The 24,202-nt window shown below is 49.3% G+C and overlaps 69 non-coding genes across 69 annotated transcripts in view; all 69 read left to right on the top strand.

The window, feature by feature from the left end:
* Positions 1 to 140: 140 nt before the first annotated feature.
* Positions 141 to 259, top strand: LOC145021894 (5S ribosomal RNA). Its single transcript, XR_013670042.1, has one exon. It is a non-coding gene; the product is annotated as a 5S ribosomal RNA (ribosomal RNA).
* Positions 260 to 476: 217 nt separating this feature from the next.
* On the top strand, positions 477 to 595 carry LOC145026549 (5S ribosomal RNA). Its single transcript, XR_013674516.1, has one exon. It is a non-coding gene; the product is annotated as a 5S ribosomal RNA (ribosomal RNA).
* A 219-nt stretch (positions 596 to 814) lies between these two features.
* LOC145026159 (5S ribosomal RNA) lies at positions 815 to 933 on the top strand. The gene has a single exon (XR_013674149.1). It is a non-coding gene; the product is annotated as a 5S ribosomal RNA (ribosomal RNA).
* A 384-nt stretch (positions 934 to 1,317) lies between these two features.
* LOC145021883 (5S ribosomal RNA) lies at positions 1,318 to 1,436 on the top strand. The gene has a single exon (XR_013670031.1). It is a non-coding gene; the product is annotated as a 5S ribosomal RNA (ribosomal RNA).
* Positions 1,437 to 1,655: 219 nt separating this feature from the next.
* LOC145026839 (5S ribosomal RNA) lies at positions 1,656 to 1,774 on the top strand. The gene has a single exon (XR_013674794.1). It is a non-coding gene; the product is annotated as a 5S ribosomal RNA (ribosomal RNA).
* A 219-nt stretch (positions 1,775 to 1,993) lies between these two features.
* Positions 1,994 to 2,112, top strand: LOC145021872 (5S ribosomal RNA). The gene has a single exon (XR_013670020.1). It is a non-coding gene; the product is annotated as a 5S ribosomal RNA (ribosomal RNA).
* Positions 2,113 to 2,329: 217 nt separating this feature from the next.
* Positions 2,330 to 2,448, top strand: LOC145026537 (5S ribosomal RNA). The gene has a single exon (XR_013674505.1). It is a non-coding gene; the product is annotated as a 5S ribosomal RNA (ribosomal RNA).
* A 219-nt stretch (positions 2,449 to 2,667) lies between these two features.
* On the top strand, positions 2,668 to 2,786 carry LOC145026158 (5S ribosomal RNA). Its single transcript, XR_013674148.1, has one exon. It is a non-coding gene; the product is annotated as a 5S ribosomal RNA (ribosomal RNA).
* Positions 2,787 to 3,169: 383 nt separating this feature from the next.
* LOC145026525 (5S ribosomal RNA) lies at positions 3,170 to 3,288 on the top strand. The gene has a single exon (XR_013674494.1). It is a non-coding gene; the product is annotated as a 5S ribosomal RNA (ribosomal RNA).
* Positions 3,289 to 3,506: 218 nt separating this feature from the next.
* LOC145026513 (5S ribosomal RNA) lies at positions 3,507 to 3,625 on the top strand. The gene has a single exon (XR_013674483.1). It is a non-coding gene; the product is annotated as a 5S ribosomal RNA (ribosomal RNA).
* A 219-nt stretch (positions 3,626 to 3,844) lies between these two features.
* Positions 3,845 to 3,963, top strand: LOC145027060 (5S ribosomal RNA). The gene has a single exon (XR_013675002.1). It is a non-coding gene; the product is annotated as a 5S ribosomal RNA (ribosomal RNA).
* A 218-nt stretch (positions 3,964 to 4,181) lies between these two features.
* On the top strand, positions 4,182 to 4,300 carry LOC145026838 (5S ribosomal RNA). The gene has a single exon (XR_013674793.1). It is a non-coding gene; the product is annotated as a 5S ribosomal RNA (ribosomal RNA).
* A 218-nt stretch (positions 4,301 to 4,518) lies between these two features.
* LOC145026156 (5S ribosomal RNA) lies at positions 4,519 to 4,637 on the top strand. The gene has a single exon (XR_013674146.1). It is a non-coding gene; the product is annotated as a 5S ribosomal RNA (ribosomal RNA).
* Positions 4,638 to 5,020: 383 nt separating this feature from the next.
* Positions 5,021 to 5,139, top strand: LOC145026501 (5S ribosomal RNA). Its single transcript, XR_013674472.1, has one exon. It is a non-coding gene; the product is annotated as a 5S ribosomal RNA (ribosomal RNA).
* A 218-nt stretch (positions 5,140 to 5,357) lies between these two features.
* LOC145026654 (5S ribosomal RNA) lies at positions 5,358 to 5,476 on the top strand. Its single transcript, XR_013674615.1, has one exon. It is a non-coding gene; the product is annotated as a 5S ribosomal RNA (ribosomal RNA).
* Positions 5,477 to 5,695: 219 nt separating this feature from the next.
* LOC145021861 (5S ribosomal RNA) lies at positions 5,696 to 5,814 on the top strand. Its single transcript, XR_013670009.1, has one exon. It is a non-coding gene; the product is annotated as a 5S ribosomal RNA (ribosomal RNA).
* A 383-nt stretch (positions 5,815 to 6,197) lies between these two features.
* Positions 6,198 to 6,316, top strand: LOC145025431 (5S ribosomal RNA). The gene has a single exon (XR_013673447.1). It is a non-coding gene; the product is annotated as a 5S ribosomal RNA (ribosomal RNA).
* A 218-nt stretch (positions 6,317 to 6,534) lies between these two features.
* Positions 6,535 to 6,653, top strand: LOC145026490 (5S ribosomal RNA). Its single transcript, XR_013674461.1, has one exon. It is a non-coding gene; the product is annotated as a 5S ribosomal RNA (ribosomal RNA).
* Positions 6,654 to 6,872: 219 nt separating this feature from the next.
* On the top strand, positions 6,873 to 6,991 carry LOC145027059 (5S ribosomal RNA). The gene has a single exon (XR_013675001.1). It is a non-coding gene; the product is annotated as a 5S ribosomal RNA (ribosomal RNA).
* A 218-nt stretch (positions 6,992 to 7,209) lies between these two features.
* Positions 7,210 to 7,328, top strand: LOC145021850 (5S ribosomal RNA). Its single transcript, XR_013669998.1, has one exon. It is a non-coding gene; the product is annotated as a 5S ribosomal RNA (ribosomal RNA).
* Positions 7,329 to 7,544: 216 nt separating this feature from the next.
* On the top strand, positions 7,545 to 7,663 carry LOC145026500 (5S ribosomal RNA). Its single transcript, XR_013674471.1, has one exon. It is a non-coding gene; the product is annotated as a 5S ribosomal RNA (ribosomal RNA).
* A 218-nt stretch (positions 7,664 to 7,881) lies between these two features.
* Positions 7,882 to 8,000, top strand: LOC145021839 (5S ribosomal RNA). The gene has a single exon (XR_013669987.1). It is a non-coding gene; the product is annotated as a 5S ribosomal RNA (ribosomal RNA).
* A 217-nt stretch (positions 8,001 to 8,217) lies between these two features.
* Positions 8,218 to 8,336, top strand: LOC145026639 (5S ribosomal RNA). Its single transcript, XR_013674601.1, has one exon. It is a non-coding gene; the product is annotated as a 5S ribosomal RNA (ribosomal RNA).
* A 217-nt stretch (positions 8,337 to 8,553) lies between these two features.
* LOC145026477 (5S ribosomal RNA) lies at positions 8,554 to 8,672 on the top strand. The gene has a single exon (XR_013674449.1). It is a non-coding gene; the product is annotated as a 5S ribosomal RNA (ribosomal RNA).
* Positions 8,673 to 8,890: 218 nt separating this feature from the next.
* LOC145026155 (5S ribosomal RNA) lies at positions 8,891 to 9,009 on the top strand. Its single transcript, XR_013674145.1, has one exon. It is a non-coding gene; the product is annotated as a 5S ribosomal RNA (ribosomal RNA).
* Positions 9,010 to 9,392: 383 nt separating this feature from the next.
* On the top strand, positions 9,393 to 9,511 carry LOC145026465 (5S ribosomal RNA). The gene has a single exon (XR_013674438.1). It is a non-coding gene; the product is annotated as a 5S ribosomal RNA (ribosomal RNA).
* Positions 9,512 to 9,729: 218 nt separating this feature from the next.
* On the top strand, positions 9,730 to 9,848 carry LOC145026452 (5S ribosomal RNA). Its single transcript, XR_013674426.1, has one exon. It is a non-coding gene; the product is annotated as a 5S ribosomal RNA (ribosomal RNA).
* Positions 9,849 to 10,067: 219 nt separating this feature from the next.
* On the top strand, positions 10,068 to 10,186 carry LOC145027204 (5S ribosomal RNA). Its single transcript, XR_013675137.1, has one exon. It is a non-coding gene; the product is annotated as a 5S ribosomal RNA (ribosomal RNA).
* A 218-nt stretch (positions 10,187 to 10,404) lies between these two features.
* LOC145026837 (5S ribosomal RNA) lies at positions 10,405 to 10,523 on the top strand. Its single transcript, XR_013674792.1, has one exon. It is a non-coding gene; the product is annotated as a 5S ribosomal RNA (ribosomal RNA).
* Positions 10,524 to 10,741: 218 nt separating this feature from the next.
* Positions 10,742 to 10,860, top strand: LOC145021817 (5S ribosomal RNA). The gene has a single exon (XR_013669966.1). It is a non-coding gene; the product is annotated as a 5S ribosomal RNA (ribosomal RNA).
* Positions 10,861 to 11,077: 217 nt separating this feature from the next.
* LOC145026499 (5S ribosomal RNA) lies at positions 11,078 to 11,196 on the top strand. Its single transcript, XR_013674470.1, has one exon. It is a non-coding gene; the product is annotated as a 5S ribosomal RNA (ribosomal RNA).
* Positions 11,197 to 11,414: 218 nt separating this feature from the next.
* On the top strand, positions 11,415 to 11,533 carry LOC145021806 (5S ribosomal RNA). The gene has a single exon (XR_013669955.1). It is a non-coding gene; the product is annotated as a 5S ribosomal RNA (ribosomal RNA).
* A 217-nt stretch (positions 11,534 to 11,750) lies between these two features.
* On the top strand, positions 11,751 to 11,869 carry LOC145026441 (5S ribosomal RNA). The gene has a single exon (XR_013674415.1). It is a non-coding gene; the product is annotated as a 5S ribosomal RNA (ribosomal RNA).
* A 219-nt stretch (positions 11,870 to 12,088) lies between these two features.
* On the top strand, positions 12,089 to 12,207 carry LOC145027057 (5S ribosomal RNA). The gene has a single exon (XR_013674999.1). It is a non-coding gene; the product is annotated as a 5S ribosomal RNA (ribosomal RNA).
* A 218-nt stretch (positions 12,208 to 12,425) lies between these two features.
* On the top strand, positions 12,426 to 12,544 carry LOC145026836 (5S ribosomal RNA). Its single transcript, XR_013674790.1, has one exon. It is a non-coding gene; the product is annotated as a 5S ribosomal RNA (ribosomal RNA).
* A 218-nt stretch (positions 12,545 to 12,762) lies between these two features.
* LOC145021795 (5S ribosomal RNA) lies at positions 12,763 to 12,881 on the top strand. Its single transcript, XR_013669944.1, has one exon. It is a non-coding gene; the product is annotated as a 5S ribosomal RNA (ribosomal RNA).
* Positions 12,882 to 13,098: 217 nt separating this feature from the next.
* Positions 13,099 to 13,217, top strand: LOC145026638 (5S ribosomal RNA). Its single transcript, XR_013674600.1, has one exon. It is a non-coding gene; the product is annotated as a 5S ribosomal RNA (ribosomal RNA).
* A 217-nt stretch (positions 13,218 to 13,434) lies between these two features.
* Positions 13,435 to 13,553, top strand: LOC145026430 (5S ribosomal RNA). The gene has a single exon (XR_013674404.1). It is a non-coding gene; the product is annotated as a 5S ribosomal RNA (ribosomal RNA).
* A 218-nt stretch (positions 13,554 to 13,771) lies between these two features.
* Positions 13,772 to 13,890, top strand: LOC145026257 (5S ribosomal RNA). Its single transcript, XR_013674241.1, has one exon. It is a non-coding gene; the product is annotated as a 5S ribosomal RNA (ribosomal RNA).
* A 217-nt stretch (positions 13,891 to 14,107) lies between these two features.
* LOC145025466 (5S ribosomal RNA) lies at positions 14,108 to 14,226 on the top strand. Its single transcript, XR_013673479.1, has one exon. It is a non-coding gene; the product is annotated as a 5S ribosomal RNA (ribosomal RNA).
* Positions 14,227 to 14,445: 219 nt separating this feature from the next.
* LOC145026388 (5S ribosomal RNA) lies at positions 14,446 to 14,564 on the top strand. Its single transcript, XR_013674363.1, has one exon. It is a non-coding gene; the product is annotated as a 5S ribosomal RNA (ribosomal RNA).
* Positions 14,565 to 14,782: 218 nt separating this feature from the next.
* Positions 14,783 to 14,901, top strand: LOC145025665 (5S ribosomal RNA). Its single transcript, XR_013673670.1, has one exon. It is a non-coding gene; the product is annotated as a 5S ribosomal RNA (ribosomal RNA).
* Positions 14,902 to 15,118: 217 nt separating this feature from the next.
* On the top strand, positions 15,119 to 15,237 carry LOC145026256 (5S ribosomal RNA). Its single transcript, XR_013674240.1, has one exon. It is a non-coding gene; the product is annotated as a 5S ribosomal RNA (ribosomal RNA).
* A 218-nt stretch (positions 15,238 to 15,455) lies between these two features.
* LOC145026637 (5S ribosomal RNA) lies at positions 15,456 to 15,574 on the top strand. The gene has a single exon (XR_013674599.1). It is a non-coding gene; the product is annotated as a 5S ribosomal RNA (ribosomal RNA).
* Positions 15,575 to 15,791: 217 nt separating this feature from the next.
* On the top strand, positions 15,792 to 15,910 carry LOC145022182 (5S ribosomal RNA). The gene has a single exon (XR_013670318.1). It is a non-coding gene; the product is annotated as a 5S ribosomal RNA (ribosomal RNA).
* Positions 15,911 to 16,128: 218 nt separating this feature from the next.
* On the top strand, positions 16,129 to 16,247 carry LOC145026419 (5S ribosomal RNA). The gene has a single exon (XR_013674393.1). It is a non-coding gene; the product is annotated as a 5S ribosomal RNA (ribosomal RNA).
* Positions 16,248 to 16,464: 217 nt separating this feature from the next.
* On the top strand, positions 16,465 to 16,583 carry LOC145025464 (5S ribosomal RNA). The gene has a single exon (XR_013673478.1). It is a non-coding gene; the product is annotated as a 5S ribosomal RNA (ribosomal RNA).
* A 219-nt stretch (positions 16,584 to 16,802) lies between these two features.
* Positions 16,803 to 16,921, top strand: LOC145026387 (5S ribosomal RNA). The gene has a single exon (XR_013674362.1). It is a non-coding gene; the product is annotated as a 5S ribosomal RNA (ribosomal RNA).
* Positions 16,922 to 17,139: 218 nt separating this feature from the next.
* On the top strand, positions 17,140 to 17,258 carry LOC145025664 (5S ribosomal RNA). Its single transcript, XR_013673669.1, has one exon. It is a non-coding gene; the product is annotated as a 5S ribosomal RNA (ribosomal RNA).
* Positions 17,259 to 17,475: 217 nt separating this feature from the next.
* On the top strand, positions 17,476 to 17,594 carry LOC145026255 (5S ribosomal RNA). The gene has a single exon (XR_013674239.1). It is a non-coding gene; the product is annotated as a 5S ribosomal RNA (ribosomal RNA).
* A 218-nt stretch (positions 17,595 to 17,812) lies between these two features.
* Positions 17,813 to 17,931, top strand: LOC145026386 (5S ribosomal RNA). The gene has a single exon (XR_013674361.1). It is a non-coding gene; the product is annotated as a 5S ribosomal RNA (ribosomal RNA).
* Positions 17,932 to 18,149: 218 nt separating this feature from the next.
* LOC145025663 (5S ribosomal RNA) lies at positions 18,150 to 18,268 on the top strand. Its single transcript, XR_013673668.1, has one exon. It is a non-coding gene; the product is annotated as a 5S ribosomal RNA (ribosomal RNA).
* Positions 18,269 to 18,485: 217 nt separating this feature from the next.
* LOC145026254 (5S ribosomal RNA) lies at positions 18,486 to 18,604 on the top strand. Its single transcript, XR_013674238.1, has one exon. It is a non-coding gene; the product is annotated as a 5S ribosomal RNA (ribosomal RNA).
* A 218-nt stretch (positions 18,605 to 18,822) lies between these two features.
* On the top strand, positions 18,823 to 18,941 carry LOC145025375 (5S ribosomal RNA). Its single transcript, XR_013673393.1, has one exon. It is a non-coding gene; the product is annotated as a 5S ribosomal RNA (ribosomal RNA).
* Positions 18,942 to 19,158: 217 nt separating this feature from the next.
* Positions 19,159 to 19,277, top strand: LOC145025961 (5S ribosomal RNA). Its single transcript, XR_013673950.1, has one exon. It is a non-coding gene; the product is annotated as a 5S ribosomal RNA (ribosomal RNA).
* A 217-nt stretch (positions 19,278 to 19,494) lies between these two features.
* Positions 19,495 to 19,613, top strand: LOC145026507 (5S ribosomal RNA). Its single transcript, XR_013674477.1, has one exon. It is a non-coding gene; the product is annotated as a 5S ribosomal RNA (ribosomal RNA).
* A 218-nt stretch (positions 19,614 to 19,831) lies between these two features.
* LOC145025661 (5S ribosomal RNA) lies at positions 19,832 to 19,950 on the top strand. Its single transcript, XR_013673666.1, has one exon. It is a non-coding gene; the product is annotated as a 5S ribosomal RNA (ribosomal RNA).
* Positions 19,951 to 20,167: 217 nt separating this feature from the next.
* LOC145026253 (5S ribosomal RNA) lies at positions 20,168 to 20,286 on the top strand. The gene has a single exon (XR_013674237.1). It is a non-coding gene; the product is annotated as a 5S ribosomal RNA (ribosomal RNA).
* A 218-nt stretch (positions 20,287 to 20,504) lies between these two features.
* LOC145025374 (5S ribosomal RNA) lies at positions 20,505 to 20,623 on the top strand. The gene has a single exon (XR_013673392.1). It is a non-coding gene; the product is annotated as a 5S ribosomal RNA (ribosomal RNA).
* A 217-nt stretch (positions 20,624 to 20,840) lies between these two features.
* LOC145025960 (5S ribosomal RNA) lies at positions 20,841 to 20,959 on the top strand. Its single transcript, XR_013673949.1, has one exon. It is a non-coding gene; the product is annotated as a 5S ribosomal RNA (ribosomal RNA).
* Positions 20,960 to 21,176: 217 nt separating this feature from the next.
* Positions 21,177 to 21,295, top strand: LOC145025427 (5S ribosomal RNA). Its single transcript, XR_013673443.1, has one exon. It is a non-coding gene; the product is annotated as a 5S ribosomal RNA (ribosomal RNA).
* Positions 21,296 to 21,678: 383 nt separating this feature from the next.
* On the top strand, positions 21,679 to 21,797 carry LOC145025425 (5S ribosomal RNA). The gene has a single exon (XR_013673441.1). It is a non-coding gene; the product is annotated as a 5S ribosomal RNA (ribosomal RNA).
* Positions 21,798 to 22,180: 383 nt separating this feature from the next.
* LOC145026408 (5S ribosomal RNA) lies at positions 22,181 to 22,299 on the top strand. The gene has a single exon (XR_013674382.1). It is a non-coding gene; the product is annotated as a 5S ribosomal RNA (ribosomal RNA).
* A 217-nt stretch (positions 22,300 to 22,516) lies between these two features.
* LOC145025463 (5S ribosomal RNA) lies at positions 22,517 to 22,635 on the top strand. Its single transcript, XR_013673477.1, has one exon. It is a non-coding gene; the product is annotated as a 5S ribosomal RNA (ribosomal RNA).
* A 220-nt stretch (positions 22,636 to 22,855) lies between these two features.
* Positions 22,856 to 22,974, top strand: LOC145026384 (5S ribosomal RNA). The gene has a single exon (XR_013674359.1). It is a non-coding gene; the product is annotated as a 5S ribosomal RNA (ribosomal RNA).
* Positions 22,975 to 23,191: 217 nt separating this feature from the next.
* LOC145025660 (5S ribosomal RNA) lies at positions 23,192 to 23,310 on the top strand. The gene has a single exon (XR_013673665.1). It is a non-coding gene; the product is annotated as a 5S ribosomal RNA (ribosomal RNA).
* Positions 23,311 to 23,527: 217 nt separating this feature from the next.
* Positions 23,528 to 23,646, top strand: LOC145026251 (5S ribosomal RNA). Its single transcript, XR_013674235.1, has one exon. It is a non-coding gene; the product is annotated as a 5S ribosomal RNA (ribosomal RNA).
* A 218-nt stretch (positions 23,647 to 23,864) lies between these two features.
* LOC145025373 (5S ribosomal RNA) lies at positions 23,865 to 23,983 on the top strand. Its single transcript, XR_013673391.1, has one exon. It is a non-coding gene; the product is annotated as a 5S ribosomal RNA (ribosomal RNA).
* Positions 23,984 to 24,200: 217 nt separating this feature from the next.
* LOC145025959 (5S ribosomal RNA) overlaps positions 24,201 to 24,202 on the top strand; it is a 119-nt gene continuing 117 nt past the window's right edge. Inside the window, exon 1 of the ribosomal RNA XR_013673948.1 lies at positions 24,201 to 24,202. This exon is cut by the window's right edge and continues 117 nt beyond it. This is a non-coding gene — a ribosomal RNA (5S ribosomal RNA).

Genomic DNA, 24,202 nt, shown 5'->3' with positions numbered 1-24,202 from the left:
GGCCTCCGGTTCAATGTTGATTGTTTTCTTGTTTCCCGAACCGAGCCGATCCATCACGTGGGTCCCACGCCTCGCGTCCGAAAGCAAACGAGGTTCTGCGTCTTGTAAGACATAAAAACAATAAGCATGGATAGTATTTCGGGTGCGATCATACCAGCACTAATGCACCGGATCCCATCAGAACTCCGCAGTTAAGCGTGCTTGGGCGAGAGTAGTACTAGGATGGGTGACCCCCTGGGAAGTCCTCGTGTTGCACCCTCTTTTTCGTTGCCCGTCTGCGTTTTTTTATGTTTTAGGTGCGTTTTTTTTTCTTTCTTGCTATATCCATGCTCGGGCGGCCTCCGGTTCAATGTTGATTGTTTTCTTGTTTCCCGAACCGAGCCGATCCATCACGTGGGTCCCACGCCTCGCGTCCGAAAGCAAACGAGGTTCTGCGTCTTGTAAGACATAAAAACAATAAGCATGGATAGTATTTCGGGTGCGATCATACCAGCACTAATGCACCGGATCCCATCAGAACTCCGCAGTTAAGCGTGCTTGGGCGAGAGTAGTACTAGGATGGGTGACCCCCTGGGAAGTCCTCGTGTTGCACCCCTTTTTTTCGTTGCCCGTCTGCGTTTTTTTATGTTTTAGGTGCGTTTTTTTTTTCTTTCTTGCTATATCCATGCTCGGGCGGCCTCCGGTTCAATGTTGATTGTTTTCTTGTTTCCCGAACCGAGCCGATCCATCACGTGGGTCCCACGCCTCGCGTCCGAAAGCAAACGAGGTTCTGCGTCTTGTAAGACATAAAAACAATAAGCATGGATAGTATTTCGGGTGCGATCATACCAGCACTAATGCACCGGATCCCATCAGAACTCCGCAGTTAAGCGTGCTTGGGCGAGAGTAATACTAGGATGGGTGACCCCTTGGGAAGTCCTCGTGTTGCACCCCCTTTTTCGTTGCCCGTCTGCGTTTTTTTTATGTTTTAGGTGTGTTTTTTTTCTTTCTTGCTATATCCATGCTCGGGCGGCCTCCGGTTCAATGTTGATTGTTTTCTTGTTTCCCGAACCGAGCCGATCCATCACGTGGGTCCCACGCCTCGCGTCCGAAAGCAAACGAGGTTCTTGCCCGTCTGCGTTTTTTTATGTTTTAGGTGCGTTTTTTTTTTTCTTTCTTTCTATATCCATGCTCGGGCGGCCTCCGGTTCAATGTTGATTGTTTTCTTGTTTCCCGAACCGAGCCGATCCATCACGTGGGTCCCACGCCTCGCGTCCGAAAGCAAACGAGGTTCTGCGTCTTGTAAGAAATAAAAACAATAAGCATGGATAGTATTTCGGGTGCGATCATACCAGCACTAATGCACCGGATCCCATCAGAACTCCGCAGTTAAGCGTGCTTGGGCGAGAGTAGTACTAGGATGGGTGACCCCCTGGGAAGTCCTCGTGTTGCACCCTCTTTTTCGTTGCCCGTCTGCGTTTTTTTATGTTTTAGGTGCGTTTTTTTTTTTCTTTCTTGCTATATCCATGCTCGGGCGGCCTCCGGTTCAATGTTGATTGTTTTCTTGTTTCCCGAACCGAGCCGATCCATCACGTGGGTCCCACGCCTCGCGTCCGAAAGCAAAGGAGGTTCTGCGTCTTGTAAGACATAAAAACAATAAGCATGGATAGTATTTCGGGTGCGATCATACCAGCACTAGTGCACCGGATCCCATCAGAACTCCGCAGTTAAGCGTGCTTGGGCGAGAGTAGTACTAGGATGGGTGACCCCCTGGGAAGTCCTCGTGTTTCACCCTCTTTTTCGTTGCCCGTCTGCGTTTTTTTATGTTTTAGGTGCGTTTTTTTTTTTCTTTCTTGCTATATCCATGCTCGGGCGGCCTCCGGTTCAATGTTGATTGTTTTCTTGTTTCCCGAACCGAGCCGATCCATCACGTGGGTCCCACGCCTCGCGTCCGAAAGCAAACGAGGTTCTGCGTCTTGTAAGACATAAAAACAATAAGCATGGATAGTATTTCGGGTGCGATCATACCAGCACTAATGCACCGGATCCCATCAGAACTCCGCAGTTAAGCGTGCTTGGGCGAGAGTAGTACTAGGATGGGTGACCCCCTGGGAAGTCCTCGTGTTGCACCCTCTTTTTCGTTGCCCGTCTGCGTTTTTTTATGTTTTAGGTGCGTTTTTTTTTCTTTCTTGCTATATCCATGCTCGGGCGGCCTCCGGTTCAATGTTGATTGTTTTCTTGTTTCCCGAACCGAGCCGATCCATCACGTGGGTCCCACGCCTCGCGTCCGAAAGCAAACGAGGTTCTGCGTCTTGTAAGACATAAAAACAATAAGCATGGATAGTATTTCGGGTGCGATCATACCAGCACTAATGCACCGGATCCCATCAGAACTCCGCAGTTAAGCGTGCTTGGGCGAGAGTAGTACTAGGATGGGTGACCCCCTGGGAAGTCCTCGTGTTGCACCCCTTTTTTTCGTTGCCCGTCTGCGTTTTTTTATGTTTTAGGTGCGTTTTTTTTTTCTTTCTTGCTATATCCATGCTCGGGCGGCCTCCGGTTCAATGTTGATTGTTTTCTTGTTTCCCGAACCGAGCCGATCCATCACGTGGGTCCCACGCCTCGCGTCCGAAAGCAAACGAGGTTCTGCGTCTTGTAAGACATAAAAACAATAAGCATGGATAGTATTTCGGGTGCGATCATACCAGCACTAATGCACCGGATCCCATCAGAACTCCGCAGTTAAGCGTGCTTGGGCGAGAGTAATACTAGGATGGGTGACCCCTTGGGAAGTCCTCGTGTTGCACCCCCTTTTTCGTTGCCCGTCTGCGTTTTTTTTATGTTTTAGGTGTGTTTTTTTTCTTTCTTGCTATATCCATGCTCGGGCGGCCTCCGGTTCAATGTTGATTGTTTTCTTGTTTCCCGAACCGAGCCGATCCATCACGTGGGTCCCACGCCTCGCGTCCGAAAGCAAACGAGGTTCTTGCCCGTCTGCGTTTTTTTATGTTTTAGGTGCGTTTTTTTTTTCTTTCTTTCTATATCCATGCTCGGGCGGCCTCCGGTTCAATGTTGATTGTTTTCTTGTTTCCCGAACCGAGCCGATCCATCACGTGGGTCCCACGCCTCGCGTCCGAAAGCAAACGAGGTTCTGCGTCTTGTAAGAAATAAAAACAATAAGCATGGATAGTATTTCGGGTGCGATCATACCAGCACTAATGCACCGGATCCCATCAGAACTCCGCAGTTAAGCGTGCTTGGGCGAGAGTAGTACTAGGATGGGTGACCCCCTGGGAAGTCCTCGTGTTGCACCCCCTTTTTCGTTGCCCGTCTGCGTTTTTTTTATGTTTTAGGTGTGTTTTTTTTTCTTTCTTGCTATATCCATGCTCGGGCGGCCTCCGGTTCAATGTTGATTGTTTTCTTGTTTCCCGAACCGAGCCGATCCATCACGTGGGTCCCACGCCTCGCGTCCGAAAGCAAAGGAGGTTCTGCGTCTTGTAAGACATAAAAACAATAAGCATGGATAGTATTTCGGGTGCGATCATACCAGCACTAATGCACCGGATCCCATCAGAACTCCGCAGTTAAGCGTGCTTGGGCGAGAGTAGTACTAGGATGGGTGACCCCCTGGGAAGTCCTCGTGTTGCACCCCTTTTTTTCGTTGCCCGTCTGCGTTTTTTTATGTTTTAGGTGCGTTTTTTTTTTCTTTCTTGCTATATCCATGCTCGGGCGGCCTCCGGTTCAATGTTGATTGTTTTCTTGTTTCCCGAACTGAGCCGATCCATCACGTGGGTCCCACGCCTCGCGTCCGAAAGCAAACGAGGTTCTGCGTCTTGTAAGACATAAAAACAATAAGCATGGATAGTATTTCGGGTGCGATCATACCAGCACTAATGCACCGGATCCCATCAGAACTCCGCAGTTAAGCGTGCTTGGGCGAGAGTAATACTAGGATGGGTGACCCCTTGGGAAGTCCTCGTGTTTCACCCTCTTTTTCGTTGCCCGTCTGCGTTTTTTTATGTTTTAGGTGCGTTTTTTTTTTCTTTCTTGCTATATCCATGCTCGGGCGGCCTCCGGTTCAATGTTGATTGTTTTCTTGTTTCCCGAACCGAGCCGATCCATCACGTGGGTCCCACGCCTCGCGTCCGAAAGCAAACGAGGTGCTGCGTCTTGTAAGAAATAAAAACAATAAGCATGGATAGTATTTCGGGTGCGATCATACCAGCACTAGTGCACCGGATCCCATCAGAACTCCGCAGTTAAGCGTGCTTGGGCGAGAGTAGTACTAGGATGGGTGACCCCCTGGGAAGTCCTCGTGTTTCACCCTCTTTTTCGTTGCCCGTCTGCGTTTTTTTATGTTTTAGGTGCGTTTTTTTTTTCTTTCTTGCTATATCCATGCTCGGGCGGCCTCCGGTTCAATGTTGATTGTTTTCTTGTTTCCCGAACCGAGCCGATCCATCACGTGGGTCCCACGCCTCGCGTCCGAAAGCAAACGAGGTTCTGCGTCTTGTAAGACATAAAAACAATAAGCATGGATAGTATTTCGGGTGCGATCATACCAGCACTAATGCACCGGATCCCATCAGAACTCCGCAGTTAAGCGTGCTTGGGCGAGAGTAATACTAGGATGGGTGACCCCTTGGGAAGTCCTCGTGTTGCACCCCCTTTTTCGTTGCCCGTCTGCGTTTTTTTTATGTTTTAGGTGTGTTTTTTTTCTTTCTTGCTATATCCATGCTCGGGCGGCCTCCGGTTCAATGTTGATTGTTTTCTTGTTTCCCGAACCGAGCCGATCCATCACGTGGGTCCCACGCCTCGCGTCCGAAAGCAAACGAGGTTCTTGCCCGTCTGCGTTTTTTTATGTTTTAGGTGCGTTTTTTTTTTCTTTCTTTCTATATCCATGCTCGGGCGGCCTCCGGTTCAATGTTGATTGTTTTCTTGTTTCCCGAACCGAGCCGATCCATCACGTGGGTCCCACGCCTCGCGTACGAAAGCAAACGAGGTTCTGCGTCTTGTAAGAAATAAAAACAATAAGCATGGATAGTATTTCGGGTGCGATCATACCAGCACTAATGCACCGGATCCCATCAGAACTCCGCAGTTAAGCGTGCTTGGGCGAGAGTAGTACTAGGATGGGTGACCCCCTGGGAAGTCCTCGTGTTGCACCCCCTTTTTCGTTGCCCGTCTGCGTTTTTTTTATGTTTTAGGTGTGTTTTTTTTTCTTTCTTGCTATATCCATGCTCGGGCGGCCTCCGGTTCAATGTTGATTGTTTTCTTGTTTCCCGAACCGAGCCGATCCATCACGTGGGTCCCACGCCTCGCGTCCGAAAGCAAAGGAGGTTCTGCGTCTTGTAAGACATAAAAACAATAAGCATGGATAGTATTTCGGGTGTGATCATACCAGCACTAATGCACCGGATCCCATCAGAACTCCGCAGTTAAGCGTGCTTGGGCGAGAGTAGTACTAGGATGGGTGACCCCCTGGGAAGTACTCGTGTTTCACCCTCTTTTTCGTTGCCCGTCTGCGTTTTTTTATGTTTTAGGTGCGTTTTTTTTTTTCTTTCTTGCTATATCCATGCTCGGGCGGCCTCCGGTTCAATGTTGATTGTTTTCTTGTTTCCCGAACCGAGCCGATCCATCACGTGGGTCCCACGCCTCGCGTCCGAAAGCAAACGAGGTTCTGCGTCTTGTAAGACATAAAAACAATAAGCATGGATAGTATTTCGGGTGCGATCATACCAGCACTAATGCACCGGATCCCATCAGAACTCCGCAGTTAAGCGTGCTTGGGCGAGAGTAGTACTAGGATGGGTGACCCCCTGGGAAGTCCTCGTGTTGCACCCTCTTTTTCGTTGCCCGTCTGCGTTTTTTTATGTTTTAGGTGCGTTTTTTTTTCTTTCTTGCTATATCCATGCTCGGGCGGCCTCCGGTTCAATGTTGATTGTTTTCTTGTTTCCCGAACCGAGCCGATCCATCACGTGGGTCCCACGCCTCGCGTCCGAAAGCAAACGAGGTTCTTGCCCGTCTGCGTTTTTTTATGTTTTAGGTGCGTTTTTTTTTTCTTTCTTTCTATATCCATGCTCGGGCGGCCTCCGGTTCAATGTTGATTGTTTTCTTGTTTCCCGAACCGAGCCGATCCATCACGTGGGTCCCACGCCTCGCGTCCGAAAGCAAACGAGGTTCTGCGTCTTGTAAGAAATAAAAACAATAAGCATGGATAGTATTTCGGGTGCGATCATACCAGCACTAATGCACTGGATCCCATCAGAACTCCGCAGTTAAGCGTGCTTGGGCGAGAGTAGTACTAGGATGGGTGACCCCCTGGGAAGTCCTCGTGTTGCACCCCCTTTTTCGTTGCCCGTCTGCGTTTTTTTTATGTTTTAGGTGTGTTTTTTTTTCTTTCTTGCTATATCCATGCTCGGGCGGCCTCCGGTTCAATGTTGATTGTTTTCTTGTTTCCCGAACCGAGCCGATCCATCACGTGGGTCCCACGCCTCGCGTCCGAAAGCAAAGGAGGTTCTGCGTCTTGTAAGACATAAAAACAATAAGCATGGATAGTATTTCGGGTGCGATCATACCAGCACTAATGCACCGGATCCCATCAGAACTCCGCAGTTAAGCGTGCTTGGGCGAGAGTAGTACTAGGATGGGTGACCCCCTGGGAAGTCCTCGTGTTGCACCCCTTTTTTTCGTTGCCCGTCTGCGTTTTTTTATGTTTTAGGTGCGTTTTTTTTTTCTTTCTTGCTATATCCATGCTCGGGCGGCCTCCGGTTCAATGTTGATTGTTTTCTTGTTTCCCGAACCGAGCCGATCCATCACGTGGGTCCCACGCCTCGCGTCCGAAAGCAAACGAGGTTCTGCGTCTTGTAAGACATAAAAACAATAAGCATGGATAGTATTTCGGGTGCGATCATACCAGCACTAATGCACCGGATCCCATCAGAACTCCGCAGTTAAGCGTGCTTGGGCGAGAGTAATACTAGGATGGGTGACCCCTTGGGAAGTCCTCGTGTTTCACCCTCTTTTTCGTTGCCCGTCTGCGTTTTTTTATGTTTTAGGTGCGTTTTTTTTTTCTTTCTTGCTATATCCATGCTCGGGCGGCCTCCGGTTCAATGTTGATTGTTTTCTTGTTTCCCGAACCGAGCCGATCCATCACGTGGGTCCCACGCCTCGCGTCCGAAAGCAAACGAGGTTCTGCGTCTTGTAAGACATAAAAACAATAAGCATGGATAGTATTTCGGGTGCGATCATACCAGCACTAATGCACCGGATCCCATCAGAACTCCGCAGTTAAGCGTGCTTGGGCGAGAGTAGTACTAGGATGGGTGACCCCCTGGGAAGTCCTCGTGTTGCACCCTCTTTTTCGTTGCCCGTCTGCGTTTTTTTATGTTTTAGGTGCGTTTTTTTTCTTTCTTGCTATATCCATGCTCGGGCGGCCTCCGGTTCAATGTTGATTGTTTTCTTGTTTCCCGAACCGAGCCGATCCATCACGTGGGTCCCACGCCTCGCGTCCGAAAGCAAACGAGGTTCTGCGTCTTGTAAGACATAAAAACAATAAGCATGGATAGTATTTCGGGTGCGATCATACCAGCACTAATGCACCGGATCCCATCAGAACTCCGCAGTTAAGCGTGCTTGGGCGAGAGTAGTACTAGGATGGGTGACCCCCTGGGAAGTCCTCGTGTTTCACCCTCTTTTTCGTTGCCCGTCTGCGTTTTTTTATGTTTTAGGTGCGTTTTTTTTTTCTTTCTTGCTATATCCATGCTCGGGCGGCCTCCGGTTCAATGTTGATTGTTTTCTTGTTTCCCGAACCGAGCCGATCCATCACGTGGGTCCCACGCCTCGCGTCCGAAAGCAAACGAGGTTCTGCGTCTTGTAAGACATAAAAACAATAAGCATGGATAGTATTTCGGGTGCGATCATACCAGCACTAATGCACCGGATCCCATCAGAACTCCGCAGTTAAGCGTGCTTGGGCGAGAGTAGTACTAGGATGGGTGACCCCCTGGGAAGTCCTCGTGTTGCACCCTCTTTTTCGTTGCCCGTCTGCGTTTTTTTATGTTTTAGGTGCGTTTTTTTTTCTTTCTTGCTATATCCATGCTCGGGCGGCCTCCGGTTCAATGTTGATTGTTTTCTTGTTTCCCGAACCGAGCCGATCCATCACGTGGGTCCCACGCCTCGCGTCCGAAAGCAAACGAGGTTCTGCGTCTTGTAAGAAATAAAAACAATAAGCATGGATAGTATTTCGGGTGCGATCATACCAGCACTAATGCACCGGATCCCATCAGAACTCCGCAGTTAAGCGTGCTTGGGCGACAGTAGTACTAGGATGGGTGACCCCCTGGGAAGTCCTCGTGTTGCACCCCCTTTTTCGTTGCCCGTCTGCGTTTTTTTTATGTTTTAGGTGTGTTTTTTTTCTTTCTTGCTATATCCATGCTCGGGCGGCCTCCGGTTCAATGTTGATTGTTTTCTTGTTTCCCGAACCGAGCCGATCCATCACGTGGGTCCCACGCCTCGCGTCCGAAAGCAAACGAGGTTCTGCGTCTTGTAAGACATAAAAACAATAAGCATGGATAGTATTTCGGGTGCGATCATACCAGCACTAATGCACCGGATCCCATCAGAACTCCGCAGTTAAGCGTGCTTGGGCGAGAGTAGTACTAGGATGGGTGACCCCCTGGGAAGTCCTCGTGTTGCACCCCCTTTTTCGTTGCCCGTCTGCGTTTTTTTATGTTTTAGGTGCGTTTTTTTTTTCTTTCTTGCTATATCCATGCTCGGGCGGCCTCCGGTTCAATGTTGATTGTTTTCTTGTTTCCCGAACCGAGCCGATCCATCACGTGGGTCCCACGCCTCGCGTCCGAAAGCAAACGAGGTTCTGCGTCTTGTAAGACATAAAAACAATAAGCATGGATAGTATTTCGGGTGCGATCATACCAGCACTAATGCACCGGATCCCATCAGAACTCCGCAGTTAAGCGTGCTTGGGCGAGAGTAATACTAGGATGGGTGACCCCTTGGGAAGTCCTCGTGTTGCACCCCCTTTTTCGTTGCCCGTCTGCGTTTTTTTTATGTTTTAGGTGTGTTTTTTTTCTTTCTTGCTATATCCATGCTCGGGCGGCCTCCGGTTCAATGTTGATTGTTTTCTTGTTTCCCGAACCGAGCCGATCCATCACGTGGGTCCCACGCCTCGCGTCCGAAAGCAAACGAGGTTCTTGCCCGTCTGCGTTTTTTTATGTTTTAGGTGCGTTTTTTTTTTCTTTCTTTCTATATCCATGCTCGGGCGGCCTCCGGTTCAATGTTGATTGTTTTCTTGTTTCCCGAACCGAGCCGATCCATCACGTGGGTCCCACGCCTCGCGTCCGAAAGCAAACGAGGTTCTGCGTCTTGTAAGAAATAAAAACAATAAGCATGGATAGTATTTCGGGTGCGATCATACCAGCACTAATGCACCGGATCCCATCAGAACTCCGCAGTTAAGCGTGCTTGGGCGAGAGTAGTACTAGGATGGGTGACCCCCTGGGAAGTCCTCGTGTTGCACCCCCTTTTTCGTTGCCCGTCTGCGTTTTTTTTATGTTTTAGGTGTGTTTTTTTTTCTTTCTTGCTATATCCATGCTCGGGCGGCCTCCGGTTCAATGTTGATTGTTTTCTTGTTTCCCGAACCGAGCCGATCCATCACGTGGGTCCCACGCCTCGCGTCCGAAAGCAAAGGAGGTTCTGCGTCTTGTAAGACATAAAAACAATAAGCATGGATAGTATTTCGGGTGCGATCATACCAGCACTAATGCACCGGATCCCATCAGAACTCCGCAGTTAAGCGTGCTTGGGCGAGAGTAGTACTAGGATGGGTGACCCCCTGGGAAGTCCTCGTGTTGCACCCCTTTTTTTCGTTGCCCGTCTGCGTTTTTTTATGTTTTAGGTGCGTTTTTTTTTTCTTTCTTGCTATATCCATGCTCGGGCGGCCTCCGGTTCAATGTTGATTGTTTTCTTGTTTCCCGAACCGAGCCGATCCATCACGTGGGTCCCACGCCTCGCGTCCGAAAGCAAACGAGGTTCTGCGTCTTGTAAGACATAAAAACAATAAGCATGGATAGTATTTCGGGTGCGATCATATCAGCACTAATGCACCGGATCCCATCAGAACTCCGCAGTTAAGCGTGCTTGGGCGAGAGTAATACTAGGATGGGTGACCCCTTGGGAAGTCCTCGTGTTTCACCCTCTTTTTCGTTGCCCGTCTGCGTTTTTTTATGTTTTAGGTGCGTTTTTTTTTTCTTTCTTGCTATATCCATGCTCGGGCGGCCTCCGGTTCAATGTTGATTGTTTTCTTGTTTCCCGAACCGAGCCGATCCATCACGTGGGTCCCACGCCTCGCGTCCGAAAGCAAACGAGGTGCTGCGTCTTGTAAGAAATAAAAACAATAAGCATGGATAGTATTTCGGGTGCGATCATACCAGCACTAGTGCACCGGATCCCATCAGAACTCCGCAGTTAAGCGTGCTTGGGCGAGAGTAGTACTAGGATGGGTGACCCCCTGGGAAGTCCTCGTGTTTCACCCTCTTTTTCGTTGCCCGTCTGCGTTTTTTTATGTTTTAGGTGCGTTTTTTTTTTCTTTCTTGCTATATCCATGCTCGGGCGGCCTCCGGTTCAATGTTGATTGTTTTCTTGTTTCCCGAACCGAGCCGATCCATCACGTGGGTCCCACGCCTCGCGTCCGAAAGCAAACGAGGTTCTGCGTCTTGTAAGACATAAAAACAATAAGCATGGATAGTATTTCGGGTGCGATCATACCAGCACTAATGCACCGGATCCCATCAGAACTCCGCAGTTAAGCGTGCTTGGGCGAGAGTAGTACTAGGATGGGTGACCCCCTGGGAAGTCCTCGTGTTGCACCCTCTTTTTCGTTGCCCGTCTGCGTTTTTTTATGTTTTAGGTGCGTTTTTTTTTCTTTCTTGCTATATCCATGCTCGGGCGACCTCCGGTTCAATGTTGATTGTTTTCTTGTTTCCCGAACCGAGCCGATCCATCACGTGGGTCCCACGCCTCGCGTCCGAAAGCAAAGGAGGTTCTGCGTCTTGTAAGACATAAAAACAATAAGCATGGATAGTATTTCGGGTGCGATCATACCAGCACTAATGCACCGGATCCCATCAGAACTCCGCAGTTAAGCGTGCTTGGGCGAGAGTAGTACTAGGATGGGTGACCCCCTGGGAAGTCCTCGTGTTTCACCCTCTTTTTCGTTGCCCGTCTGAGTTTTTTTATGTTTTAGGTGCGTTTTTTTTTTCTTTCTTGCTATATCCATGCTCGGGCGGCCTCCGGTTCAATGTTGATTGTTTTCTTGTTTCCCGAACCGAGCCGATCCATCACGTGGGTCCCACGCCTCGCGTCCGAAAGCAAACGAGGTTCTGCGTCTTGTAAGACATATAAACAATAAGCATGGATAGTATTTCGGGTGCGATCATACCAGCACTAATGCACCGGATCCCATCAGAACTCCGCAGTTAAGCGTGCTTGGGCGAGAGTAGTACTAGGATGGGTGACCCCCTGGGAAGTCCTCGTGTTGCACCCTCTTTTTCGTTGCCCGTCTGCGTTTTTTTATGTTTTAGGTGCGTTTTTTTTTCTTTCTTGCTATATCCATGCTCGGGCGGCCTCCGGTTCAATGTTGATTGTTTTCTTGTTTCCCGAACCGAGCCGATCCATCACGTGGGTCCCACGCCTCGCGTCCGAAAGCAAAGGAGGTTCTGCGTCTTGTAAGACATAAAAACAATAAGCATGGATAGTATTTCGGGTGCGATCATACCAGCACTAATGCACCGGATCCCATCAGAACTCCGCAGTTAAGCGTGCTTGGGCGAGAGTAGTACTAGGATGGGTGACCCCCTGGGAAGTCCTCGTGTTGCACCCCTTTTTTTCGTTGCCCGTCTGCGTTTTTTTATGTTTTAGGTGCGTTTTTTTTTTCTTTCTTGCTATATCCATGCTCGGGCGGCCTCCGGTTCAATGTTGATTGTTTTCTTGTTTCCCGAACCGAGCCGATCCATCACGTGGGTCCCACGCCTCGCGTCCGAAAGCAAACGAGGTTCTGCGTCTTGTAAGACATAAAAACAATAAGCATGGATAGTATTTCGGGTGCGATCATACCAGCACTAATGCACCGGATCCCATCAGAACTCCGCAGTTAAGCGTGCTTGGGCGAGAGTAATACTAGGATGGGTGACCCCTTGGGAAGTCCTCGTGTTTCACCCTCTTTTTCGTTGCCCGTCTGCGTTTTTTTATGTTTTAGGTGCGTTTTTTTTTTCTTTCTTGCTATATCCATGCTCGGGCGGCCTCCGGTTCAATGTTGATTGTTTTCTTGTTTCCCGAACCGAGCCGATCCATCACGTGGGTCCCACGCCTCGCGTCCGAAAGCAAACGAGGTGCTGCGTCTTGTAAGAAATAAAAACAATAAGCATGGATAGTATTTCGGGTGCGATCATACCAGCACTAGTGCACCGGATCCCATCAGAACTCCGCAGTTAAGCGTGCTTGGGCGAGAGTAGTACTAGGATGGGTGACCCCCTGGGAAGTCCTCGTGTTTCACCCTCTTTTTCGTTGCCCGTCTGCGTTTTTTTATGTTTTAGGTGCGTTTTTTTTTTCTTTCTTGCTATATCCATGCTCGGGCGGCCTCCGGTTCAATGTTGATTGTTTTCTTGTTTCCCGAACCGAGCCGATCCATCACGTGGGTCCCACGCCTCGCGTCCGAAAGCAAACGAGGTTCTGCGTCTTGTAAGACATAAAAACAATAAGCATGGATAGTATTTCGGGTGCGATCATACCAGCACTAATGCACCGGATCCCATCAGAACTCCGCAGTTAAGCGTGCTTGGGCGAGAGTAGTACTAGGATGGGTGACCCCCTGGGAAGTCCTCGTGTTGCACCCTCTTTTTCGTTGCCCGTCTGCGTTTTTTTATGTTTTAGGTGCGTTTTTTTTTCTTTCTTGCTATATCCATGCTCGGGCGGCCTCCGGTTCAATGTTGATTGTTTTCTTGTTTCCCGAACCGAGCCGATCCATCACGTGGGTCCCACGCCTCGCGTCCGAAAGCAAACGAGGTTCTGCGTCTTGTAAGAAATAAAAACAATAAGCATGGATAGTATTTCGGGTGCGATCATACCAGCACTAATGCACCGGATCCCATCAGAACTCCGCAGTTAAGCGTGCTTGGGCGACAGTAGTACTAGGATGGGTGACCCCCTGGGAAGTCCTCGTGTTGCACCCCCTTTTTCGTTGCCCGTCTGCGTTTTTTTTATGTTTTAGGTGTGTTTTTTTTCTTTCTTGCTATATCCATGCTCGGGCGGCCTCCGGTTCAATGTTGATTGTTTTCTTGTTTCCCGAACCGAGCCGATCCATCACGTGGGTCCCACGCCTCGCGTCCGAAAGCAAACGAGGTTCTGCGTCTTGTAAGACATAAAAACAATAAGCATGGATAGTATTTCGGGTGCGATCATACCAGCACTAATGCACCGGATCCCATCAGAACTCCGCAGTTAAGCGTGCTTGGGCGAGAGTAGTACTAGGATGGGTGACCCCCTGGGAAGTCCTCGTGTTGCACCCCCTTTTTCGTTGCCCGTCTGCGTTTTTTTATGTTTTAGGTGCGTTTTTTTTTTCTTTCTTGCTATATCCATGCTCGGGCGGCCTCCGGTTCAATGTTGATTGTTTTCTTGTTTCCCGAACCGAGCCGATCCATCACGTGGGTCCCACGCCTCGCATCCGAAAGCAAACGAGGTGCTGCGTCTTGTAAGAAATAAAAACAATAAGCATGGATAGTATTTCGGGTGCGATCATACCAGCACTAATGCACCGGATCCCATCAGAACTCCGCAGTTTAGCGTGCTTGGGCGAGAGTAGTACTAGGATGGGTGACCCCCTGGGAAGTCCTCGTGTTGCACCCCCTTTTTCGTTGCCCGTCTGCGTTTTTTTTATGTTTTAGGTGTGTTTTTTTTCTTTCTTGCTATATCCATGCTCGGGCGGCCTCCGGTTCAATGTTGATTGTTTTCTTGTTTCCCGAACCGAGCCGATCCATCACGTGGGTCCCACGCCTCGCGTCCGAAAGCAAACGAGGTTCTGCGTCTTGTAAGAAATAAAAACAATAAGCATGGATAGTATTTCGGGTGCGATCATACCAGCACTAATGCACCGGATCCCATCAGAACTCCGCAGTCAAGCGTGCTTGGGCGAGAGTAGTACTAGGATGGGTGACCCCCTGGGAAGTCCTCGTGTTGCACCCCCTTTTTTCATTGCCCGTCTGCGTTTTTTTATGTTTTAGGTGCGTTTTTTTTTTCTTTCTTGCTATATCCATGCTCGGGCGGCCTCCGGTTCAATGTTGATTGTTTTCTTGTTTCCCGAACCGAGCCGATCCATCACGTGGGTCCCACGCCTCGCGTCCGAAAGCAAACGAGGTTCTGCGTCTTGTAAGACATAAAAACAATAAGCATGGATAGTATTTCGGGTGTGATCATACCAGCACTAATGCACCGGATCCCATCAGAACTCCGCAGTTAAGCGTGCTTGGGCGAGAGTAGTACTAGGATGGGTGACCCCCTGGGAAGTCCTCGTGTTGCACCGCCTTTTTCGTTGCCCGTCTGCGTTTTTTTATGTTTTAGGTGCGTTTTTTTTTTCTTTCTTGCTATATCCATGCTCGGGCGGCCTCCGGTTCAATGTTGATTGTTTTCTTGTTTCCCGAACCGAGCCGATCCATCACGTGGGTCCCACGCCTCGCGTCCGAAAGCAAACGAGGTGCTGCGTCTTGTAAGAAATAAAAACAATAAGCATGGATAGTATTTCGGGTGCGATCATACCAGCACTAATGCACCGGATCCCATCAGAACTCCGCAGTTAAGCGTGCTTGGGCGAGAGTAGTACTAGGATGGTTGACCCCCTGGGAAGTCCTCGTGTTGCACCCCCTTTTTCGTTGCCCGTCTGCGTTTTTTTTATGTTTTAGGTGTATTTTTTTTCTTTCTTGCTATATCCATGCTCGGGCGGCCTCCGGTTCAATGTTGATTGTTTTCTTGTTTCCCGAACCGAGCCGATCCATCACGTGGGTCCCACGCCTCGCGTCCGAAAGCAAACGAGGTTCTGCGTCTTGTAAGAAATAAAAACAATAAGCATGGATAGTATTTCGGGTGCGATCATACCAGCACTAATGCACCGGATCCCATCAGAACTCCGCAGTTTAGCGTGCTTGGGCGAGAGTAGTACTAGGATGGGTGACCCCCTGGGAAGTCCTCGTGTTGCACCCCCTTTTTTCGTTGCCCGTCTGCGTTTTTTTATGTTTTAGGTGCGTTTTTTTTTCTTTCTTGCTATATCCATGCTCGGGCGGCCTCCGGTTCAATGTTGATTGTTTTCTTGTTTCCCGAACCGAGCCGATCCATCACGTGGGTCCCACGCCTCGCGTCCGAAAGCAAACGAGGTTCTGCGTCTTGTAAGAAATAAAAACAATAAGCATGGATAGTATTTCGGGTGCGATCATACCAGCACTAATGCACCGGATCCCATCAGAACTCCGCAGTTAAGCGTGCTTGGGCGACAGTAGTACTAGGATGGGTGACCCCCTGGGAAGTCCTCGTGTTGCACCCCCTTTTTCGTTGCCCGTCTGCGTTTTTTTTATGTTTTAGGTGTGTTTTTTTTCTTTCTTGCTATATCCATGCTCGGGCGGCCTCCGGTTCAATGTTGATTGTTTTCTTGTTTCCCGAACCGAGCCGATCCATCACGTGGGTCCCACGCCTCGCGTCCGAAAGCAAACGAGGTTCTGCGTCTTGTAAGACATAAAAACAATAAGCATGGATAGTATTTCGGGTGCGATCATACCAGCACTAATGCACCGGATCCCATCAGAACTCCGCAGTTAAGCGTGCTTGGGCGAGAGTAGTACTAGGATGGGTGACCCCTTGGGAAGTCCTCGTGTTGCACCCCCTTTTTCGTTGCCCGTCTGCGTTTTTTTATGTTTTAGGTGCGTTTTTTTTTTCTTTCTTGCTATATCCATGCTCGGGCGGCCTCCGGTTCAATGTTGATTGTTTTCTTGTTTCCCGAACCGAGCCGATCCATCACGTGGGTCCCACGCCTCGCATCCGAAAGCAAACGAGGTGCTGCGTCTTGTAAGAAATAAAAACAATAAGCATGGATAGTATTTCGGGTGCGATCATACCAGCACTAATGCACCGGATCCCATCAGAACTCCGCAGTTAAGCGTGCTTGGGCGAGAGTAGTACTAGGATGGGTGACCCCCTGGGAAGTCCTCGTGTTGCACCCCCTTTTTCGTTGCCCGTCTGCGTTTTTTTTATGTTTTAGGTGTGTTTTTTTTCTTTCTTGCTATATCCATGCTCGGGCGGCCTCCGGTTCAATGTTGATTGTTTTCTTGTTTCCCGAACCGAGCCGATCCATCACGTGGGTCCCACGCCTCGCGTCCGAAAGCAAACGAGGTTCTGCGTCTTGTAAGAAATAAAAACAATAAGCATGGATAGTATTTCGGGTGCGATCATACCAGCACTAATGCACCGGATCCCATCAGAACTCCGCAGTCAAGCGTGCTTGGGCGAGAGTAGTACTAGGATGGGTGACCCCCTGGGAAGTCCTCGTGTTGCACCCCCTTTTTTCATTGCCCGTCTGCGTTTTTTTATGTTTTAGGTGCGTTTTTTTTTTCTTTCTTGCTATATCCATGCTCGGGCGGCCTCCGGTTCAATGTTGATTGTTTTCTTGTTTCCCGAACCGAGCCGATCCATCACGTGGGTCCCACGCCTCGCGTCCGAAAGCAAACGAGGTTCTGCGTCTTGTAAGACATAAAAACAATAAGCATGGATAGTATTTCGGGTGTGATCATACCAGCACTAATGCACCGGATCCCATCAGAACTCCGCAGTTAAGCGTGCTTGGGCGAGAGTAGTACTAGGATGGGTGACCCCCTGGGAAGTCCTCGTGTTGCACCGCCTTTTTCGTTGCCCGTCTGCGTTTTTTTATGTTTTAGGTGCGTTTTTTTTTTCTTTCTTGCTATATCCATGCTCGGGCGGCCTCCGGTTCAATGTTGATTGTTTTCTTGTTTCCCGAACCGAGCCGATCCATCACGTGGGTCCCACGCCTCGCGTCCGAAAGCAAGCGAGGTGCTGCGTCTTGTAAGAAATAAAAACAATAAGCATGGATAGTATTTCGGGTGCGATCATACCAGCACTAATGCACCGGATCCCATCAGAACTCCGCAGTTAAGCGTGCTTGGGCGAGAGTAGTACTAGGATGGTTGACCCCCTGGGAAGTCCTCGTGTTGCACCCCCTTTTTCGTTGCCCGTCTGCGTTTTTTTTATGTTTTAGGTGTGTTTTTTTTCTTTCTTGCTATATCCATGCTCGGGCGGCCTCCGGTTCAATGTTGATTGTTTTCTTGTTTCCCGAACCGAGCCGATCCATCACGTGGGTCCCACGCCTCGCGTCCGAAAGCAAACGAGGTTCTGCGTCTTGTAAGAAATAAAAACAATAAGCATGGATAGTATTTCGGGTGCGATCATACCAGCACTAATGCACCGGATCCCATCAGAACTCCGCAGTTTAGCGTGCTTGGGCGAGAGTAGTACTAGGATGGGTGACCCCCTGGGAAGTCCTCGTGTTGCACCCCCTTTTTTCGTTGCCCGTCTGCGTTTTTTTATGTTTTAGGTGCGTTTTTTTTTCTTTCTTGCTATATCCATGCTCGGGCGGCCTCCGGTTCAATGTTGATTGTTTTCTTGTTTCCCGAACCGAGCCGATCCATCACGTGGGTCCCACGCCTCGCGTCCGAAAGCAAACGAGGTTCTGCGTCTTGTAAGACATAAAAACAATAAGCATGGATAGTATTTCGGGTGTGATCATACCAGCACTAATGCACCGGATCCCATCAGAACTCCGCAGTTAAGCGTGCTTGGGCGAGAGTAGTACTAGGATGGGTGACCCCCTGGGAAGTCCTCGTGTTGCACCGCCTTTTTCGTTGCCCGTCTGCGTTTTTTTATGTTTTAGGTGCGTTTTTTTTTTCTTTCTTGCTATATCCATGCTCGGGCGGCCTCCGGTTCAATGTTGATTGTTTTCTTGTTTCCCGAACCGAGCCGATCCATCACGTGGGTCCCACGCCTCGCGTCCGAAAGCAAGCGAGGTGCTGCGTCTTGTAAGAAATAAAAACAATAAGCATGGATAGTATTTCGGGTGCGATCATACCAGCACTAATGCACCGGATCCCATCAGAACTCCGCAGTTAAGCGTGCTTGGGCGAGAGTAGTACTAGGATGGTTGACCCCCTGGGAAGTCCTCGTGTTGCACCCCCTTTTTCGTTGCCCGTCTGCGTTTTTTTTATGTTTTAGGTGTGTTTTTTTTCTTTCTTGCTATATCCATGCTCGGGCGGCCTCCGGTTCAATGTTGATTGTTTTCTTGTTTCCCGAACCGAGCCGATCCATCACGTGGGTCCCACGCCTCGCGTCCGAAAGCAAACGAGGTTCTGCGTCTTGTAAGAAATAAAAACAATAAGCATGGATAGTATTTCGGGTGCGATCATACCAGCACTAATGCACCGGATCCCATCAGAACTCCGCAGTTTAGCGTGCTTGGGCGAGAGTAGTACTAGGATGGGTGACCCCCTGGGAAGTCCTCGTGTTGCACCCCCTTTTTTCGTTGCCCGTCTGCGTTTTTTTATGTTTTAGGTGCGTTTTTTTTTCTTTCTTGCTATATCCATGCTCGGGCGGCCTCCGGTTCAATGTTGATTGTTTTCTTGTTTCCCGAACCGAGCCGATCCATCACGTGGGTCCCACGCCTCGCGTCCGAAAGCAAACGAGGTTCTGCGTCTTGTAAGAAATAAAAACAATAAGCATGGATAGTATTTCGGGTGCGATCATACCAGCACTAATGCACCGGATCCCATTAGAACTCCGCAGTTAAGCGTGCTTGGGCGAGATTAGTACTAGGATGGGTGACCCCCTGGGAAGTCCTCGTGTTGCACCCCCTTTTTCGTTGCCCGTCTGCGTTTTTTTTATGTTTTAGGTGTGTTTTTTTTCTTTCTTGCTATATCCATGCTCGGGCGGCCTCCGGTTCAATGTTAATTGTTTTCTTGTTTCCCGAACCGAGCCGATCCATCACGTGGGTCCCACGCCTCGCGTCCGAAAGCAAACGAGGTTCTGCGTCTTGTAAGACATAAAAACAATAAGCATGGATAGTATTTCGGGTGCGATCATACCAGCACTAATGCAACGGATCCCATCAGAACTCCGCAGTTAAGCGTGCTTGGGCGAGAGTAGTACTAGGATGGGTGACCCCCTGGGAAGTCCTCGTGTTGCACCCCCTTTTTCGTTGCCCGTCTGCGTTTTTTTTATGTTTTAGGTGTGTTTTTTTTCTTTCTTGCTATATCCATGCTCGGGCGGCCTCCGGTTCAATGTTGATTGTTTTCTTGTTTCCCGAACCGAGCCGATCCATCACGTGGGTCCCACGCCTCGCGTCCGAAAGCAAACGAGGTTCTGCGTCTTATAAGACATAAAAACAATAAGCATGGATAGTGTTTCGTGTGCGATCATACCAGCACTAATGCACCGGATCCCATCAGAACTCCGCAGTTAAGCGTGCTTGGGCGAGAGTAGTACTAGGATGGGTGACCCCCTGGGAAGTCCTCGTGTTGCACCGCCTTTTTCGTTGCCCGTCTGCGTTTTTTTATGTTTTAGGTGCGTTTTTTTTTTCTTTCTTGCTATATCCATGCTCGGGCGGCCTCCGGTTCAATGTTGATTGTTTTCTTGTTTCCCGAACCGAGCCGATCCATCACGTGGGTCCCACGCCTCGCGTCCGAAAGCAAACGAGGTGCTGCGTCTTGTAAGAAATAAAAACAATAAGCATGGATAGTATTTCGGGTGCGATCATACCAGCACTAATGCACCGGATCCCATCAGAACTCCGCAGTTAAGCGTGCTTGGGCGAGAGTAGTACTAGGATGGTTGACCCCCTGGGAAGTCCTCGTGTTGCACCCCCTTTTTCGTTGCCCGTCTGCGTTTTTTTTATATTTTAGGTGTGTTTTTTTTCTTTCTTGCTATATCCATGCTCGGGCGGCCTCCGGTTCAATGTTGATTGTTTTCTTGTTTCCCGAACCGAGCCGATCCATCACGTGGGTCCCACGCCTCGCGTCCGAAAGCAAACGAGGTTCTGCGTCTTGTAAGAAATAAAAACAATAAGCATGGATAGTATTTCGGGTGCGATCATACCAGCACTAATGCACCGGATCCCATCAGAACTCCGCAGTTTAGCGTGCTTGGGCGAGAGTAGTACTAGGATGGGTGACCCCCTGGGAAGTCCTCGTGTTGCACCCCCTTTTTTCGTTGCCCGTCTGCGTTTTTTTATGTTTTAGGTGCGTTTTTTTTTCTTTCTTGCTATATCCATGCTCGGGCGGCCTCCGGTTCAATGTTGATTGTTTTCTTGTTTCCCGAACCGAGCCGATCCATCACGTGGGTCCCACGCCTCGCGTCCGAAAGCAAACGAGGTTCTGCGTCTTGTAAGAAATAAAAACAATAAGCATGGATAGTATTTCGGGTGCGATCATACCAGCACTAATGCACCGGATCCCATTAGAACTCCGCAGTTAAGCGTGCTTGGGCGAGATTAGTACTAGGATGGGTGACCCCCTGGGAAGTCCTCGTGTTGCACCCCCTTTTTCGTTGCCCGTCTGCGTTTTTTTTATGTTTTAGGTGTGTTTTTTTTCTTTCTTGCTATATCCATGCTCGGGCGGCCTCCGGTTCAATGTTGATTGTTTTCTTGTTTCCCGAACCGAGCCGATCCATCACGTGGGTCCCACGCCTCGCGTCCGAAAGCAAACGAGGTTCTGCGTCTTGTAAGACATAAAAACAATAAGCATGGATAGTATTTCGGGTGCGATCATACCAGCACTAATGCAACGGATCCCATCAGAACTCCGCAGTTAAGCGTGCTTGGGCGAGAGTAGTACTAGGATGGGTGACCCCCTGGGAAGTCCTCGTGTTGCACCCCCTTTTTCGTTGCCCGTCTGCGTTTTTTTTATGTTTTAGGTGTGTTTTTTTTCTTTCTTGCTATATCCATGCTCGGGCGGCCTCCGGTTCAATGTTGATTGTTTTCTTGTTTCCCGAACCGAGCCGATCCATCACGTGGGTCCCACGCCTCGCGTCCGAAAGCAAACGAGGTTCTGCGTCTTATAAGACATAAAAACAATAAGCATGGATAGTATTTCGTGTGCGATCATACCAGCACTAATGCACCGGATCCCATCAGAACTCCGCAGTTAAGCGTGCTTGGGCGAGAGTAGTACTAGGATGGGTGACCCCCTGGGAAGTCCTCGTGTTGCACCCCCTTTTTCGTTGCCCGTCTGCGTTTTTTTTATGTTTTAGGTGTGTTTTTTTTCTATCTTGCTATATCCATGCTCGGGCGGCCTCCGGTTCAATGTTGATTGTTTTCTTGTTTCCCGAACCGAGCCGATCCATCACGTGGGTCCCACGCCTCGCGTCCGAAAGCAAACGAGGTTCTTGCCCGTCTGCGTTTTTTTATGTTTTAGGTGCGTTTTTTTTTTCTTTCTTTCTATATCCATGCTCGGGCGGCCTCCGGTTCAATGTTGATTGTTTTCTTGTTTCCCGAACCGAGCCGATCCATCACGTGGGTCCCACGCCTCGCGTCCGAAAGCAAACGAGGTTCTGCGTCTTATAAGACATAAAAACAATAAGCATGGATAGTATTTCGTGTGCGATCATACCAGCACTAATGCACCGGATCCCATCAGAACTCCGCAGTTAAGCGTGCTTGGGCGAGAGTAGTACTAGGATGGGTGACCCCCTGGGAAGTCCTCGTGTTGCACCCCCTTTTTCGTTGCCCGTCTGCGTTTTTTTTATGTTTTAGGTGTGTTTTTTTTCTATCTTGCTATATCCATGCTCGGGCGGCCTCCGGTTCAATGTTGATTGTTTTCTTGTTTCCCGAACCGAGCCGATCCATCACGTGGGTCCCACGCCTCGCGTCCGAAAGCAAACGAGGTTCTTGCCCGTCTGCGTTTTTTTATGTTTTAGGTGCGTTTTTTTTTTCTTTCTTGCTATATCCATGCTCGGGCGGCCTCCGGTTCAATGTTGATTGTTTTCTTGTTTCCCGAACCGAGCCGATCCATCACGTGGGTCCCACGCCTCGCATCCGAAAGCAAACGAGGTGCTGCGTCTTGTAAGAAATAAAAACAATAAGCATGGATAGTATTTCGGGTGCGATCATACCAGCACTAATGCACCGGATCCCATCAGAACTCCGCAGTTAAGCGTGCTTGGGCGAGAGTAGTACTAGGATGGGTGACCCCCTGGGAAGTCCTCGTGTTGCACCCCCTTTTTCGTTGCCCGTCTGCGTTTTTTTTATGTTTTAGGTGTGTTTTTTTTCTTTCTTGCTATATCCATGCTCGGGCGGCCTCCGGTTCAATGTTGATTGTTTTCTTGTTTCCCGAACCGAGCCGATCCATCACGTGGGTCCCACGCCTCGCGTCCGAAAGCAAACGAGGTTCTGCGTCTTGTAAGAAATAAAAACAATAAGCATGGATAGTATTTCGGGTGCGATCATACCAGCACTAATGCACCGGATCCCATCAGAACTCCGCAGTCAAGCGTGCTTGGGCGAGAGTAGTACTAGGATGGGTGACCCCCTGGGAAGTCCTCGTGTTGCACCCCTTTTTTTCGTTGCCCGTCTGCGTTTTTTTATGTTTTAGGTGCGTTTTTTTTTTTCTTTCTTGCTATATCCATGCTCGGGCGGCCTCCGGTTCAATGTTGATTGTTTTCTTGTTTCCCGAACCGAGCCGATCCATCACGTGGGTCCCACGCCTCGCGTCCGAAAGCAAACGAGGTTCTGCGTCTTGTAAGACATAAAAACAATAAGCATGGATAGTATTTCGGGTGTGATCATACCAGCACTAATGCACCGGATCCCATCAGAACTCCGCAGTTAAGCGTGCTTGGGCGAGAGTAGTACTAGGATGGGTGACCCCCTGGGAAGTCCTCGTGTTGCACCGCCTTTTTCGTTGCCCGTCTGCGTTTTTTTATGTTTTAGGTGCGTTTTTTTTTCTTTCTTGCTATATCCATGCTCGGGCGGCCTCCGGTTCAATGTTGATTGTTTTCTTGTTTCCCGAACCGAGCCGATCCATCACGTGGGTCCCACGCCTCGCGTCCGAAAGCAAAGGAGGTTCTGCGTCTTGTAAGACATAAAAACAATAAGCATGGATAGTATTTCGGGTGCGATCATACCAGCACTAATGCACCGGATCCCATCAGAACTCCGCAGTTAAGCGTGCTTGGGCGAGAGTAGTACTAGGATGGTTGACCCCCTGGGAAGTCCTCGTGTTGCACCCCCTTTTTCGTTGCCCGTCTGCGTTTTTTTTATGTTTTAGGTGTGTTTTTTTTCTTTCTTGCTATATCCATGCTCGGGCGGCCTCCGGTTCAATGTTGATTGTTTTCTTGTTTCCCGAACCGAGCCGATCCATCACGTGGGTCCCACGCCTCGCGTCCGAAAGCAAACGAGGTTCTGCGTCTTGTAAGAAATAAAAACAATAAGCATGGATAGTATTTCGGGTGCGATCATACCAGCACTAATGCACCGGATCCCATCAGAACTCCGCAGTTTAGCGTGCTTGGGCGAGAGTAGTACTAGGATGGGTGACCCCCTGGGAAGTCCTCGTGTTGCACCCCCTTTTTTCGTTGCCCGTCTGCGTTTTTTTATGTTTTAGGTGCGTTTTTTTTTCTTTCTTGCTATATCCATGCTCGGGCGGCCTCCGGTTCAATGTTGATTGTTTTCTTGTTTCCCGAACCGAGCCGATCCATCACGTGGGTCCCACGCCTCGCGTCCGAAAGCAAACGAGGTTCTGCGTCTTGTAAGAAATAAAAACAATAAGCATGGATAGTATTTCGGGTGCGATCATACCAGCACTAATGCACCGGATCCCATTAGAACTCCGCAGTTAAGCGTGCTTGGGCGAGATTAGTACTAGGATGGGTGACCCCCTGGGAAGTCCTCGTGTTGCACCCCCTTTTTCGTTGCCCGTCTGCGTTTTTTTTATGTTTTAGGTGTGTTTTTTTTCTTTCTTGCTATATCCATGCTCGGGCGGCCTCCGGTTCAATGTTAATTGTTTTCTTGTTTCCCGAACCGAGCCGATCCATCACGTGGGTCCCACGCCTCGCGTCCGAAAGCAAACGAGGTTCTGCGTCTTGTAAGACATAAAAACAATAAGCATGGATAGTATTTCGG

This window comes from Lactuca saligna, chromosome 1 (assembly GCF_052625555.1).
Source record: "Lactuca saligna cultivar CGN05327 chromosome 1, ASM5262555v1, whole genome shotgun sequence".
NCBI classification, from domain to species: domain Eukaryota; kingdom Viridiplantae; phylum Streptophyta; class Magnoliopsida; order Asterales; family Asteraceae; genus Lactuca; species Lactuca saligna.
The sequence above is the reverse complement of the archived record's forward strand: the minus strand, read 5'-3'. Positions and strand labels throughout refer to the sequence as shown.